General features: G+C 37.7%; 1 protein-coding gene across 3 annotated transcripts in view; it reads left to right on the forward strand.

Moving 5' to 3' along the window:
* SOCS5 (suppressor of cytokine signaling 5) overlaps nucleotides 1-17,021 on the forward strand; it is a 61,956-nt gene that overhangs the window by 442 nt on the left and 44,493 nt on the right. Inside the window, exon 1 of one of the 3 annotated variants that reach the window (XM_044263645.1) lies at nucleotides 10,802-10,851. The exons of the other annotated variants lie outside the window; for them this stretch is intronic. The gene's annotated coding sequence lies outside the window, so the exon portion shown is untranslated. Of the gene's footprint in view, nucleotides 1-10,801; nucleotides 10,852-17,021 lie in introns of those variants that run through there. 3 annotated transcript variants of the gene reach the window in all.

Consider the following 17,021-nt stretch of genomic DNA (forward strand, 5'->3'; position numbering starts at 1 on the left):
CCCCCGCGCCGCCGTTAGCGGCCGCCTGCCGGTCCTCGGGTGCCCGCGCCCGGCGCAGTCCGCCTCCGGCCAGCGCCTCCACACCCCGGGCTGAGGCAGCTCCGGCCCTCGGGCCGGGAGGAGACGGCGGGCGGGGGAAGGCGAGTTCGGGCCGCGAGCCCTGTGCAGACAGCGCTGCGCGTAGTGGGGGCTTGCGCGTAGTAGGCTCTCGATGCATTTCTGATGAATGATTTTTCTGGTTGGAGGGACGTGGGGCGCCTAAGGGGAAGGGGGTCGTTCGGAGCCAGTAGGAGGGAGTTCGTGATGGGGGTCGGAGGGAGGCCACCGGAGACTGCGGGGGCAGTTAACGCGTGCTGCGGGGAAGGGGCCAGCTGGCCAGGTCACTTGGGCTCTCGGGCTCCGAACCGGGGGGTCGTCAAAGCCGACGAGAAGCGGTCCGCTGGGAGATGAGAGAACTGGGGAACTTGGATGGGGAAGTGACCAGAGCACCTCCAGGGCTTTAACGCGAGGTTGAAAGGGATGCGCAGGCGGCCGTTGGAAGACCCTTCTGCAACTACTTGGGCTCCTACGATTCTTTGGTGCTGGGATTTGGGCATTCAAGTAGCCGAAGCGAACTGACTTTCTGGGGAGGGAGTTGCATTTAAAGAAGGATGCTAAGAAGCAGTTTAAGTACCCATGTCGATTTGGTTCCAAACTTTGGAAGGCTGGGGGATTGGATTCGCGAGGTGATTTCTGACATTTATTTTGGCATTCCACCCGGGAGGAGGCTTGCTGCTGGAGCTTGTCAGTTACCCTTTATTTTAAAATGTATGTACATGTTTGATGTTGTTTTACCAGTTACTAGTTTTGCTAGAAATGCTCATAACTGTACCTTGAAATTCTTGCAGTCGCCGCTATATCCGCTGAATATCCTTTCTTCAGGTCTCTGAACCTATAGCTGTGGCTTACTTCTTCATGACTTAACATTTAGAGTGGACTGACTGTGCTGTTAGAATTTGCTACTTAAACTTTTAGTCTACAAGATTATTAAGTAATTCACATGCTTTCTGTCCCTTGCTTTTAAGTGTTTCTTTACAAGGTCAACTTTAAGTATTGTGCTGAGAAGATGCTGGTAATGTAGCAGCTCTAGAAAGCAAATCAGGATGAGCTTTCTAACAGTTCAATATTAATGTCAGATGCTTAATTTAATTTTAGTAATCTTGTATTTGCATAACACTCTTGAAAATGGGTTAGGAAGGTAGAAAATGCATACCAGGGTTAGGCGGTGGAGGTCCACAGATTCTACCTCTGGCATCCCTTTGAGATTCTTCAAGTCATTGAGAAAGGGAAGCTAAGAATTGCACAGCTAGATCTTTTCATCTTTTAAATATTTTCTTAATCACATGTATGTTATCTGACTAACTCCTCACAATTTAAAAAAGGAAAACCTTCTTTTTTTTTTTTTTTTTTTTTGGTAGGGAGTACTTAAACATATCGGAGAAAATTTGTGAATGATATGTTGCTCTGTAATGTAATTCATCAGAGAAAAATGTTCTCCAAAAAAGTACTAATATTTTCATTTGTCACCTATTTAGTTTTTCAATAACTGATGGATAATTACAACTTTTTCTCCTTACTGTCCTTGAATTTTACTGTTTGTCCTTAGGGAGAATGTACTGGCACACAAAACAGTAGCCTAAAATATTGAAACCTAACACCTTTTAGCATTATAATGGCTTCTACTTTGTTCACCTTGAGGCTCATCTATGGTAAACTAGTGGTCCTGAGGGCTTTCCCTTATCACCTTAGTTAATAATGGACTGTTTTCTCCTTTTGTAGAACCCGGGAAAAATAATGTTTAATGCCTGCAAAGTAATGATAATAGCTAAATAGATGGAGAATGTTCCCATTGGAAAAAAAGATGTATGCACAAGAGTCAGGTTTCTTTTAGAGGTGGGAGAGTAGGCGGTGGAGATGATTATTTTGCAGGTCAGGAAACCAAGGCCCAGAACGGTGGAAAGGGACTAAATTGGTAGGTAGTGAAGAGAGCCAGGATGGGTGGGCAGGTCTCCGGACTCTAGTCCAGGGTTTTTCTACATTATCACATTCACATTGTTTATTTCTAAAGAGTTGCAGTGCCAACTGTAAATAGTTTTTGGATTATTTGTGATGTTGTTCTCTGCTAAGGATGGGGAAGTTTGAATTGACTACATTGATACATGAAATGATATAAAACAGGATAAGCTTTTATTGAAAAGTTTTAAACAATATGGCTCATTGTTAGTGGAAGTGCTGATATTTCTCTCTCATTGGAAAGAGACAAACTGTCATGTCATCTAGATTAAAATATTAGATGAGCTTGGAGCAGGCTTGTGTTCTGTGATTTTTATGCTAAAACTTAATTGCTTACAAGATCTTCAGAATCCAAAAGTTTCCTGTATTTTCCAAATAAATTATATGAAAATTATTATTCTCGGTAAATGTAGTTTTGTTATGTTAAAATGGGCTTTAGTACCTTTAAAAATAAGAGCAATAGTAGAATTACTTGACAATTATGAAAACATAATTTCTATCATAGTTGTAATAGAGAACGACTGACTTTGTATTTCAGCGGCTAAATAACATTGATGTTGGCAGATGATTTAACCACTGTGTACTTTAGGTTTCCTTATCTGTAGAGTGAGGGTAGTAGTAAATAACCACCTCATAGGAGAGTAGTGAGGATTCAAAGTGTTTCTTTCCTTAGCACACAGTAAGAGTGCAACAGATATTGGACACTATTCTTTATGGCTCATTAGGTGTGTATAGACACTTGTGTGCCCATTTGTTTCTTCACTATTAATGAAGTCACTTTGAGGCTACCAAAAACTCCTAGATAAATACATGATCACCTAAGAGTCTATCTTACAAGGCTTTTAGTGCAGCTGATGCCCTCATGTTTGTTTTCTCCTTCCTCTGCTTGTCTTGCACCTTTAATTAGGTATGCATATCAAGTTAGAGTGAGTGTGTCTGATTTTCTAAATGTCATCTGGAAACCCTTGTTGCAGTAACATTATTCTAGAATCAAAATACCAGTAATAGATTTGCAGGTATTCTAGTGAAAATGCGGTGAGTTCCAAAGGCTTACTGGGTAAGATTAGGTAAGGAAAGATATATTATTCATTACAATTCCTTTCTGTCAGTGAAGCCATGAGAAAATCCTTGAACCTTGTTTTCTATTAAGTGAATGTTTTGATAACTTCATTCATTATATTGTTGGGTTTTAGTGATAAAATTTGTGTAATTCCAACTTTGTAACATTTTGTTTTTTACTTTGCTGTAACCCAGTTCTAATTAGTGTTATGAACATGTGGTTTAACAGGTGTTTTTTAAATGACACTGGTGGACTTTTCCTACATATTCTTTGGTTCTGCCTTACCAGGTTCTTCTATTGCTTTTATAACAGCTCTTCTGCTTGTCATTTCCTTGACTTTGGTTCTCATGCATCTTAACCTACTGTCACAACATGTAACTTACTGTCTGTCATACATGAGTGTACTTTTTTAAGTCTCTTTTTAAATATAATTTCAGTGATTTAAAAAAAAATCACATATTTTTAATTACCCATATTTTTAGAATTTCATTGAATTGAGTCCATTTTACAGGTTAGAGATTAAAAGCAGAAGTAAGTGTAGCTCAAAAGCATTTTTATTATGTTAGTTGTAGATTCGTGCTATTTTTTTTAGATCTCAGTCAGGCATTCTGTGGGTAGATACTTCAGGTGATAAATACATGGGTCATCCCTTTAATCTGAGATCCAAAAGTGTATAATTCTAATCTCAGGCTGATTTCATAGGTGATCAGAGTTCTTTGGTAGGTAATCAGCTCACTTTAGGGTACAGGTTGAAATGGTGCCTCCTCCTAGTTCCCTGCCATCTTGTCTCCCCCATCCCTTTAATCTGAAATAAGCATTACATGGAGTATAAAAGCTTTCAGGATCATATTTTTCTTTCCCTGATACAGAATTTTTTTTTTTTTTAAAGATTTTATTTATTTATTTGAGAGAGACAGTGAGAGAGAGCATGAGCGAGGAGAAGGTCAGAGAGCAAAGCAGACTCCCCATGGAGCTGGGAGCCTGATGTGGGACTCGATCCCGGGACTCCAGGATCACGCCCTGAGCCGAAGGCAGTCGTCCAACCAACTGCGCCACCCAGGCGTCCCCCTGATACAGAATTTTAATGTTTGAGAGTGACCAACACCTAATCTTCTTTTGATTAACTATTATAATAAAGATTATGAAATTATTACAGTTTATTGGTCAATTTTGGAATCATGAAATGCTTTTAGGAATTTTGTAGAACTGACATGCAGATCTTCCAATCAATTACATAATCTAATTATGTGAATAAAATATTTAAGTATGGTTTCAAGAGACATTAGAAATACCATGTAATTGCGGCGCCTGGGTGGCTCAGTGGGTTAAGCTTCTGCTTTCGGCTCAGGTATGGTCTCAGGGTCCTGGGATTGAGCCCCGCATTGGGGGGGGGTCTCTGCTCAGCAGGGAGCCTGCTTCCCCTTCTCTCTCTGCCTACCTCTCTACCTACTTGTGATCTCTCTGTCAAATAAATAAAATCTTTAAAAACCTGACATACTGTGTTATAATAAAATATAACCAATTATTGCTCAATTTTTCATTAAGTTGCAATTTTTTTATGTTTAAAAATAATTATGGCATTGTGAATTGCCAGTATTCATACTTAAAATTCACGGATACAAGGACTGAGTATGGACCATGCAAACTACTTTCTTAGCTTCAATGTAGATGTTAGAGAATGACCAAAGGAAACTACGAATAATTTTCCTTACTCAATAAATTCTTTTTCTGAGTTAGCCAATTATCTTACTTTTTCATGGGTAATGGAGAGAAGGCTTTTGAATCTTGTTAGAGCAAAAGTAATCTTGAAGGGTAACTGGCTGGACTGTTGCTTCATGTTAATATTTGGTAAATTTGCATCTGAGTAGTTTAACTGAGAATTAGTTAGCTCCCTTTATTGTACATGTAGGTGAAAAAGCCCAAGGAATGACTTGAGAGAGATAATCATAATGACACTGCCAAATACAGTAGAGCAAGAATATATTTCCACAGTTTCTCTATCAGTCTGTAAGCCTTTGGCTCATGTGATGTTTAACACCAAAATTAAATTTACCTTTGATTTGATGAAATGTCATACAATAATCTTTTATCAAAGCTAATAATAAGTGAGGAAGATAATTTTAAAAAGTATTTTCAAAGGGGTGCCTGCGTGGCTCAGTGGGGGTAAGCGTCTGCCTTTGGCTCAGGTCATGATCTCAGCGTCCTGGGATCCAGTCGCACAGCACATCGGGCTCTCTGCTCAGTAGGGAGCCTGCCTCCTCCCTCCTCTCTGCCTGGCTACTGTGATCTCTCTGTGTCAAAGAAATAAATAAAAACCTTAAAAAAAATTTTTTTTGAAATAGGCTTATTGCTCTGGGATTGTCTTCAAATTATGACTTCCTTATTTTATTTGAAGATTCCTATAACAGGAATAATATCCAGTCTTTCTGTTCTGGGCAAGATTCTTCAGGTAGATGTGGTAATCAAGTATTGATATACTATATTTCAAGCAATTAAAAAGTTAGAAGCTTACTTAAATAATGTATATATACTTAAAATGGAAAATGAAAGGTAGAGTGATGGAACAGGAATGATTTGGGACCTGAACTTCAAGCCTTCATATATAGTGGGTAGTCAGTGAAAGGGGAGTTAAGAATTGGAGGTTGAAATATAGTTGAAATATGAAATAAGTGAGAAATATGGAGGAAAATCAGGATTTTGTATGATTTTAACCCTAACATAGACCCTGGGTTCTGCAGATTAGTGTGTCTTTGTGTAAGGAAAGCAGGTGAAATATTCCAAAGCTGAAGAATAAACTTACTAAACATTAAATGAAATCTATTGGGAGAAGTCCAGGTATGTTTTTTAGGGGTTAAAATATGCACATAGCCAAAGGGGAGCTTATTTATCTAATTATTTAGTCTTCAACTTTAATTATTAACATGAGACAGTAGTCCAGCCTCATTACCCTTCAGGTGATCAGTGCTGGGACTAATTTAATATAACATTTTTTTCTTTTTTATAAATGATTTAAAAGACAGACTGGCAGTGAAAGTTGCCAGATTTGCAGCTGACTCTGTGTGCTGTTCCAGGTAGTTGACAGCCAAGCCAACAAGGAGAAGCTACAGGAATATCCTTCGATGAGTTTCTGTGTGGCAGAGAACAAGATAATGAATTTAGGAGAAGATACTCCAATTATATTTACAGGACCTGAGTTGTGACCTGGAAAGGGGATCCAGAAGTCTTGGAGATAGCTTCTATGAGTGCATTAATTGTAGTTGTTGCTGGACCACAAAGTCCTGAAATGTATTAAGGTTAAAGTTGTTGGGCATAGTTCTGAAGATAAAAATGATGTCCATGAAAATAATTATAAAAGAGATTGTTTGTTTGTTTTTGACTGTTCATTATGTTCCAGGCTAAGTGATTTGCAGTCATTTTTTTCATTGAATTCTCCAAACATTTCTGAAAGGTAAGTAAATTGTCCAGTTTTCTCAAAAAAGAAAATTTGATTCAGGGAGGTTAAGTGACTTTCCCAAGTTACCCAGTATGTGGAGTAGGGACTAATAAGGCCCTCATCTTTTGATTGTTAATCTAAATGTTTCCCAAGATATTAACAGGCATCTTTTAAAACTTATAACAGTTTAATTTAGGGTTAATGAAATGCTGTTTTTCTCCTTTGCTGTGGCGGTTTTGAATGCCATTACCAGGAGAGATCATATCTATATACTTTGAGAGGATTTGGAGACATTCCTTAAATTCCTGATTTTTTAAGGAAAGATAAGGGTTCTTTTGGTGTACAGTTTTACCCTAGAGATTGGAAAATAGCACAGGCCATCCATAAAATGTTTCTCCTCTTCACTATAAAATACTGGATTATTAATGGGCATTAATAAGGTAACATTATTTAATAAGAAAATCTTGTTTGGTAGAAAAGACACCAGAGTTAAGAGTCCACATACCTGCATTCTTCCAGTGGTATGATAGAAGTGGTGTGAGAAAACATTAGGATAGCATTGAAATAGGTGTAATACGTTTGCTCTGGGAGTAGGGGAAGGCTTGAGATGTGTCTTGAGAGACGACCTGGTGAAGAGGGATTGTGGAGTTCTAGGCAGAGGGAATAGCACTATGTTGGATGAATAATAACTTTTTTGAACTGCAGTTTCCGCTAATGAGTTATAAAGTATCTTAAATTTTACCTAGATGAGCAGCATCTGCTGTATATTGTTGACCTTAGAAATAAAACCGCAAGCCATTTTACTGGCAAAAATGGCTTTACCTGGAAATAGCAGAGAATTGCAATCCTAAACAAGCAAGCGATGGCAAAACCATAAGCAAGTCTAGAGAACAAAGGAGAGGACCTCTCTTTTACAGAGGAAAGGGAGAAAGTGAGAGAACTGTTATAAACAAAAAGTTCATTGGATTAAGCTAGCAGAAGTATAGCGGCTTTCATTGGCTGAGTTGTGACAGTCTCTCATTGGCTGGGCTGTTGCTCCTGCTGGAATAGTAAAGTAGCAGTTAAAGGAGTACTGACTTGCAAGATACCTCTTTTCCTGTTGGGTTTTCAGTGGACTAAAGTGGTAGGGCATGAGAGCTCCCCCTGCTGGCCTCCTGACTCCATTCTAAATGAGGTTTCCTTGTGTCCTTTTAATTTTCACAGTATAAACTGCCATCCACCGCCCCCCCCACCCTTGATATTTGTTGATTTTGGAATCCCCCAAAATAAGGTTGCAAGATCAAATGAGTAAGTATATGTGGAAGTACTTCATAAGATTTTAGGTGCTCTACCAAGAAGAGTGATAGAGGAATACTGATGTTCTTGTAAAGGGCGGACAAAGAGGGTATTAGAAAAACTTAGATAGCAGGGGAAGGAAAGTACAGAGGAGTAACAGCAGAAATGGGAAAGGGAGTTGTTAAAGATGAAGGAAAAGGATAGACGTGAAGAAATTGGAGTTATAGTTCTTTGTGCCTGTCAATCAAAAGGAGGGTAGTAGTCCGTAACTGAAGACTTAGCATTAATTTATGGTAAGGATGAAGCTTACCAAGCCACTCACTTTTGAAATAGTTTGCTCACTTTCCCATTTAGTCTACATTGACCGTGGTAATAAGAATATGACAATAAGCTAATTGAGAGTTGGCTGTATCTTCTGATGGTTTGTTCACTCATTACTTCTGTACAGGTTTAGGTAATGGCTTTAAATAGTGTAAGGGAGATCATTAAAAATAAAGCAAGCTGGACTGAGTATTTATTCTAGATTACTTTTTTTAAAGATTTTATTTATTTATTTGACAGAGATCAGAAGTAGGCAGAGACACAGGCAGAGAGGAGGCAGAGAGGAGGAAGTAGGCCCCCTGCCGAGCAGAGAGCCCGATGTGGGGCTCCATCCCAGGACCCTGAGATCATGACCTGAGCCGAAGGCAGAGGATTAACCCACTGAGCCACCCAGGCGCCCCCTATTCTAGATTATTAAAAATGAAAGGGTATAGTGTGTTTAAGGAGGAGGATGAAGTTTGATCTGTCAAAATGAGTACAAAAGAAAATTGGGAAATCAGACTAGAATCAAGGTAGAATGAACAAGCTGTTAATGGTCTCATATGCCATACATGGAGTTTTGAGTTTTTATTTTGTTTTGTAGCAGGGGAAGTGACATAGTTTGCCGTCACAGGAAACTGGTTATAGTAGTAGTAAAGAGAAGCGTTGGCGGAAGAGAAATTGGAGGTATTTATTCTCTAAATCATACATATGGCAGGGTAAGTGAATGAGGCATTCTGTCTGGCGTCCCATAGGTAGATCACAGGCAGGGATGCCATTTAAGATTCTGCTCTAGTTCAGGAAAGTGATTATGATGGTCTGAATTAAGGGATTTGTAGTGGGGATAGAAACAAGAGCACTGATACCACAGATATATAGGAGTTTAAGCCCTCCAGACTTGGTTAGTGTTTGCAGGTGATAGAAGCTGAGGATGAGTCTAAGGTTTCTGACTTGGCAGTTGAATAATGCATGCAAGTTTGAGAGGGGCGAATACTGGGTTTGTGTTCAGGTAAGTAGTTATGCTTTTTAGATGAGTAATAACATAACCAAAACATCAGAGGAAAATACGGGTCTAGCTCAGAAGTTTGGCCAGGTTTATAGATAGGATTTAGAAGGCAAACGTTTAGAGTTGAAGCTTGTGAAGGTGAGTAATGACCATAATTCCTAAATAATAATGTATGCAGAACAAAAAGTAACTGCCAAAACTGGCACTTAGTTCAAGAGTGTGGACAATTTTTTAATATTTACCTTTTGTCCCCCCTCAACTCAACCTCCCCCCCCCACACCTAACCTTAAACAATATGTAGAAACATCTGCCAGAAATATATTTTAGTGTCCTTGGAACAATATATCACAATACTCTGGCCTTCCAGGACAACACTGGGAATTCATAACAAATGCACTTTCTTACTCCTCACTGAAACTCTCTTTGGAGTCTTGTTTGCTTCCTTGGGCTGGTGAGGTGGTCTAAACAGATACTGAAGTCTGAAGGCCTTTTTCACCTTCTTTAAAAATCTAGTCCAGAGAAGCTCTGGACTAATCAACCATCTCTTTGCTTCTCTTTCTCTCCTACCTTTAGCATTATAGAGCTTAAGATTCTGGCAAATAGAATGCATTCCAAGAGGGAAAAGTAAAAACATCACAAGAGAAAGAACCTTAAACAGAACTGTAATCTTTTCAATTTTCTTCCAAAGGTTCTACTCTCTAAGCCAGGGAATGGAGTTGGTGAGTCATTAAGAGGAGGTGTCCAAACTCAGTAAAATAAATAGCCCATCTTTTAGGAGAAAGATCTTCAAGTGCTGAGGGAATTTGGAAAAAATCTGAGGTGGTTTAGTACTTAGTGGAAAAGATGAGTTTTGGGTTCAGTTTGAGGTAGAAAGTCAAGACTGTGCAGCAAATAGTAAGAATACCACTATTAAGAGGTCAAGAAAACTACCAATGTAGTAGAGCATTAAGGAAAAAAAGCAAAGGATCTGGTCAACAGGATTCCTTATCTAAAATGTATAGTTTAAGTTGGAATTAATGAGAAATTAGGGTAGTTATAGGATCAAAGACTAAAATTTGGAACTGGAGGTCTATGGAGGACATAAGTAGAAATTTGAACACAGGACTATTGTGATCATAATTGAAATAGCAATTAAGCATCTATAGAAAATGACAACTGTTATATATAGTTTATAATGTATGTGGTACTGTTTAATTTATAAACTCCCTAAATCTCTTATGTTTTCCCTTTTTGTTATTATATATATGCTTCTGTAATAGTGGTTCTCAAACTTCCCTGAGTATAAAATTTATGTGAAGCCCTTGTTTAAAATACAGATTCATCCATGTTACATGTAGCAGTAGTTAGTTCCTTTTAGTTGTTGAGTAGCATTCCGTTGTATGGATATACTATAATTTATCTATTATTACTGTAGGAAGAGCATGTATCTGGTCTTCAACTTCTAGGAATAATGCTCCCACGAACATTCTTGTACAAGGCTTTTGTGACATGAATATTCCTTATTTGTGGGTGACTACCTAGACATCGAATTGCTGGGCTATAGGATGGGTGTAGGTTTAACTTTATGAGAAACTGACAGAACAATTTCCGAGGTAGTTTTACCATTTTATACTCCCACTAACAATGTCCCCTCTCAATTTCTTTTACAGAAGAGTTTGGGTACAATTGATGTTCTTCCTTAAATGCTTGTTGGAATTCACCAATGAAGCTATCTGGGCCTGGAAGGTTGTGTGTGTTTGTTTTTTTATGGAAAGGTTCTTAAGGATTCAATTTTTAAATAAAAAGATATAAGATTGTTCTGTTTCTTTTTAGTCCTGTTTCAGTAATTTGTGTCTTGAAGCATTTGTCCGTTTCACCTTTCCTCTCATGATTAGTCTGGCTAGGGCTTAATCAATTCTATCAGTCCTTTCAAAAATCAACTTTCAGTTTTGTTGATTTTTCTCTGTGGTTTATCTCTTTTCTAGTTCATGAATTGAGCTTTCATTAATTTCTTACCTCCTCCTTCCTTTGAGTTAACTTGTTATACATTTTCTAGCTTTTAAAGCAGAAGTTTAGATCATTGAACTAAGAATTTATTTTAAAAGATTATCAACTTTTAAAGCCATAAATTTGCATTATTATTTTCATTCAAAATATTTTCTTTTTTCATTTGTATTTTTTTTTCTTTGACCTATGGATTGCTCTGAAGTGTTGTCAAATAATTTCCAAATATTTGGGATTTTCCAGGTATTTTGTTACTGTGTTCTTATTTAATGCCATTTTGATCAGAGAACATATTCTTAATAATTTCAGTCCATTTATACTATTTGATTGGTTTATGTCCCAACATGTGTATCTTGGTTAATGTTCAATTTGTACTTGAGAAAAGTGCATCTTCTCTTATTGGGTGCTGTGTTCCGTAAATATCAGTTAAGTTAGGTTGGCCTTTGTAGATCTCCTTATATTTTAACCAATTTGCTATTTACTTGTTCTGTCAAGAAGAGAGTTGAAATTTTCACATACAAGTTTAGATTTGTCTGTTTCTCCTTTCAGTTCCTTTAGATTTGTTTCATATTCTAAGCACTGTTGCCTGTGTTACAGCACATTTAGGGTTGAGTCTTGTTGATGAATTGACCCCTCTGTCATCATGAAATACCCTTTTTATTACTGGTAATTTCTCTTGTTCTGAAGTCTCTGTGTCTGATACTAAAATTTCCTTTGATTAATATTTGCATGGTGTATCTTTTTCCATCCACTTACTTTTAACCTATTTATGTCATTTATATTTCAAGTGCCTTTTTGGTACAAAGCATGTAGTTGGGTCTTGCTTTTTTATCCAATCTGACATCTTTATAATTTGGTATGTTTAGACTGTGTTGGCAAAACTACGACTGGCAGACCAAATTTGGCCTACCGCCTGTTTTTTTTTTTTTTTTTTTTTGCTTTGTTTTGTTTTATTTTTTAAGATTTTATTTATTTGTCAGAGTGGGAGAGTGAGAGAGCACAAGCAGGGTAAGGGATAGAGGGAGAAGCAGACTCCCCACTGAGCAGAGAGCTGGATGCAGGACTCGATCCCAGGACTCTGGGTTTGTGACCTGAGCCAAAGGCAGACACCCAACTGACTGAGCCACCCAGGCATCCACCTGTTCATGTGAATGTTTTATTGGGACACAGTCATGCCCATTCATTTACATACTATCTCTGGCTGCTTCTGTGCTATGATGTCAAGGTTTAGTAGTTGGGATAGAAACCATTTGTCCTTTAGTGACCATCTGGTCATACAAAGACCATTTTAGTCCTTTAAGCCTAAAATATTCTGTGGTTCTTTACAGAAAAAGTTTGCCAACCACTAATTTAGACCATTTACATTTAATATAGTTATTGATATGGTTGGATTAAAATGTACTGTTTTATTGTTTGTATATTTTTTCCCCCCTTGGTCTTCTATCTGCTTTTGGATGGGTTATTATTATTATTATTTTTAAAGATTTTATTTATTTGACAGAGAGAAATCACAAGCAGGCAGAGAGGCAGGCAGAGAGAGAGAGGGGAGGAAGCAGGCTCCCCGCGGAGCAGAGAGCCCGATGCAGGGCTCGATCCCAGGACCCGAGGACCACGACCCGAGCCGAAGGCAGAGGCTTTAACCCACTGAGCCACCCAGGCGCCCCTGGATGGGTTATTTTTAATAACAGTTTACCCTCAAATAATATGCCACTTCATGTATAATGCAAAAATCTTACATATTGATATACTTTCAATTCCCCTCATCCTTTGGGCATTTTTTTTTTTTTTTTGGTCATACATTTTGATTTTATGCTTTAAATTCCATTACTGGTTTTTGCTTTTGATAGGTACTTACCTTTTAGAGTAATTAAAAATGAGAAAAATGGAGCTGTCTGGGTGGCTCAGTTTGGTTAAGCTCCTGCCTTGGGCTCAGGTCATAATCCCAGGGTCCTCAGCAGGGAGGCTCCCTCTGCCTCTTCCCCTCTGCATGTATGTCCTCTCTCTCAAATAAGTAAAATCTTTTAAAAAATGAGAAAAATGTCTTTAATATTTACCTTCATTTTAACCATTTCTTTAGATATTTATTTCTTTTGTGTAGATCCAAGTTTGTGGATATCCTATTCCTTTTGTTTGAAAACTTCCCTTTACAAATTTCTTATAGTGTAGCTTCCCCCACCCCCTTATTTTGCTTTCAATTTTGAAAGCTATTGTTAGTGGATACAGAATTCTAGGTTTTCACTTTTTTCCCCCCTCCTTTTAGCACTTTAAAGATTTTCTTTCTTTCTTTTTTTTTCTTTTTTTACTTTTTTAGTTGCATAGTTACTGACAAGCATTCTATGGTGATTCTTACATTTGTTTTCCTATATATAATATACCTTTACCCTTTGGTTGCTCCTAAGATTTTTCTCTCTTTGGTTGGATTTCAACAACTTTACTATGATACTCCTTAGTTTGGTTTCATTTTTGTTTATCCTGGGACTTTTTGAGCTTCTTAGTTCTGTTATATTGTTTTCATCATATTTGTGAAATTTTTAGCCATCTCTCTTCAAAATTTTAGATTCCCAAATGTTTCTTTTCTCCTCAGACTTCAGTCCTACATGTGTTTTTTGGGCAGGTCATTGAAGCTCTGTCCATTTTTCTTCCAAACTATTTTTCTTTCCATTTAGTTTGAAAAGGTTTTCTTGCCCTGTCTTCAGGTATACTGAATTTTTTCTTAAGTTTCCTTTGTCTAATATGCTCTTATTTCCATCCAGTTAATTTTTAATATCAGGTATACTTTTTTTTTTTTTAAAGATTTTATTTATTTATTTGACAGAGAGAGATCACAAGTAGGCAGAGAGGCAGGCAGAGAGAGAGAGAGGGAAGCAGGCTCCCCGCTGAGCAGAGAGCCCGATGTGGGACTCGATCCCAGGACCCTGAGATCATGACCCGAGCCGAAGGCAGCGGCTTAACCCACTGAGCCACCCAGGTGCCCCTATCAGGTATACTTTTTTATAGTTCTAGAATTACCACTGTTTTTCTTAAAAATAATTTCCCTTTTTCTGTTGAAATTTCTATCTTTTCTTCCTTATGTTCATCTTTTTCTTTAAGCCTTTAAATTTTTTTCTAAATACTGTTTTAAAGTCCTTATACTAAAAGTTCTCAGGGAGCCTGGGTGGCTTAGTCGGTTAGGTGTCCAACTCTTGCTTTGGACTCAGATCGTGGTCTTTGGGTCATGGGCTCAAGCCCCGCATTGGGCTCTGCACTCCATAAGGAGTCTGCTTGAGATTCTTTCTCCCTCTCTCTCTGTCCCTCCCCCTACTCACCTACAAACATTCTCTCCACCACCGCCCTGCCAAATAAATAAATCTTTTTAAAAAAATAAAAAAGAAAGCCTTTCTATTAAAAGTTCTTCTACTCTCTATCACTTCTACATCCTGATTGTAAGTTGCCATTTCTCATTTTTTCCTATGTCTGTAATTTTTTATGGAGTTAATGTTGAGCGTCTTGATTTTTTTTTTTTTTTCCTTTCTTGAGTATTAAGTTTTGTTCTGGCAGGCAGTTAATTTATTTGTGGATCAGCTTGATCTTTTGAGTTTTGTTTTAAGGTTTTTTTGGGTTTGGGTTTTGGCAGTTCTAGAATAGCTTTCAGTGTAGGGCTAGTTTGGGCCCACTCCTGAGGCGTGCCCCTTCTTGTGTCTTCCTTGATTGCCTCATGTCTTCATCAAGGTTTATTCACCCTAAGTTGGCGGAAACTGAATGATCCTGGCCCTGTGTGAACTTTGGGAGTTGTTTGGGTTGGAGCTCCCCAGCATTTGATATTTTTTTGGAAGTTGTTTTCTGTCTAGCCTCATAGATTTCCATACAACACATATGCAGATTGGTATTTAGCTGGAAATTCAAGGACACTTCTTGCGGGTTTTTGGAGCATTCTATTTAGTTTCTTCCTTTGTGGTATTATGCTACAAATTCTAGCTTTCTCAGACTTCACAAATTCCAAGCTCTGTCATCTCAACTCAGTGAGACTATTACTTCTACTTGGGTTCTGTTGCATGTGCTATGGTTCCACAGGGAAATCTGGAACAGTCTTGGGCTCACCTCATTTGTTTTCCTTCGTTCAAGGATCATGTTTGCATATGACCTGTTGTCTACTAGCTGGAAACAGTTGTTTTATATTTTGACTAGTTTTCTACTTGTTTATGGCAGGAGGACAGTTCTGGACCTTGTTTTATTCTCTTTTGCCTTCATTTTTGAAGGAGATTTATTCTGAATATAGAATTTTAAGTTCATAGCATCCCCTCCTCCGCCCTTGTAGCACTTCAAAGTCATCATTTAAATATCCTCTAGCTTAAAATTTTCTGATAAGAAGTTAGCGATTATTTTTACTGTTGTCCTTTGGTATAGTATGTCTTTTTTTGCTCTTCTGGCTGCTTTAAAGGGTCTCTGTTTTTCTCTTTATCTTTGGTTTTAAGCATTTTATTTATTCCAGAACTAGCTTAACCCTGATACAGAGTTATGGCCTTTCTAGGGTGTCTATTAAATGCATGTGATGTTCAGTGAGGTCTCTCCATTCTAACTGCAGAATTTGAATGTCTCCCAGACCTTTGCAAGCTCAAATAGTTGTTCACCTCACACTCTGTAGTTGTTTTCCCCCCAAATTTTATTCTTTGGTCTCAAGGAATCTTGCCTTGTGCATGTGCAGGTTAGTCTCCGGGCAAAGAATTAGGAGATCTTCTCTACAAATTTCTGAAACTTTTTCTCTCCACAGCTCCCTTCTTTCTTGTATTCTGCCTCTTAAATTCCAGTGACTTCATTAGCTTTAAACCTTAAGTTCTGTTTCCTCAATTCAGTGAGATCTCTGTGCTTTTTTTGGGTTTTCCTTCCCTGCGGCACTAAAAGAATATCAGGGCATTCAGGAATCCTTGTTTCCCTTTGCTCAGGAATCACAGACCTGCACTGCCCAATATCTGCAAATAATATTTTATGTTTGTTGCTCAGTTTTAAGGTCATTTACAGAAGGAGGTCTAGCCCAGTACCAGCTACCACATCATAACTGTAAACAGATTTGTAGGTTTTTAATGTTTCTTCTTTTGAAAAACTTTATAATTCTTGATATATCATACTTTTTATTTAGCATATGGGTTCATTTTAAAGAATGGTAGCTCATGTTTTAATTTTTAAGCCATATCAGAGAGGTAGAAAGAAAATATTTGAAAAAAAATTTTTTTGAAAATTAAAAATAAATAAAAATTTCAAAGTAACATAGGAAGGAAGAAAACTCAGTATCTTAAAACCCAGAGTTTACTGTGATGATCTTCGTTATTTCAGACATCTGTTACTGCAAATATACACATAGAAGAATAACCTTAGTTTTTAAATGAATTTATGCAATTCATACTGTTTCAGTTAACTAATTTAATTAACCGAGGTAAATTTGTTTGAAAAACAACGTGGAAAAATTGTTTAACCACAGGTAAAAAAATTTTACTACAAAATATTTTCCTATAAGTTTATGAAGTAAACTTATGGAAAAAGCCTTGGAAGTGAGAATCATTATGTCATAGGTTGCATGCTTTAATAGGTCTGTCATATTAAAAGACTCAAGTGTTGGCAAATTCCTACTTTTGGTAGGAATAAATTTCATAAATTGATACAATTTTCTCTTTTTTTCTTTCTTTCTTTTTTTAATATTTTATTTATTTATTTGACAGACAGAGATCACAATTAGGTAGAGAGGCAGGCAGAGAGAGGAAAGGAAGCAGGCTCTCTGCTGAGCCTGCTGGGCTCTCTGCAGGGCTCGATCCCAGGACCCTGGGATCATGACCTGAGCTGAAGGCAGAGGCTTTAACCCACTGAGCCACCCAGGCACCCCAATACAATTTTCTAAATGACTGCTCCCTTAACTCGGGCTGCTAGAACAAAATACCAAAAAC

This window comes from Neovison vison, chromosome 8, assembly GCF_020171115.1.
Source record: "Neovison vison isolate M4711 chromosome 8, ASM_NN_V1, whole genome shotgun sequence".
Classification (NCBI taxonomy): Eukaryota; Metazoa; Chordata; class Mammalia; order Carnivora; family Mustelidae; genus Neogale; species Neogale vison.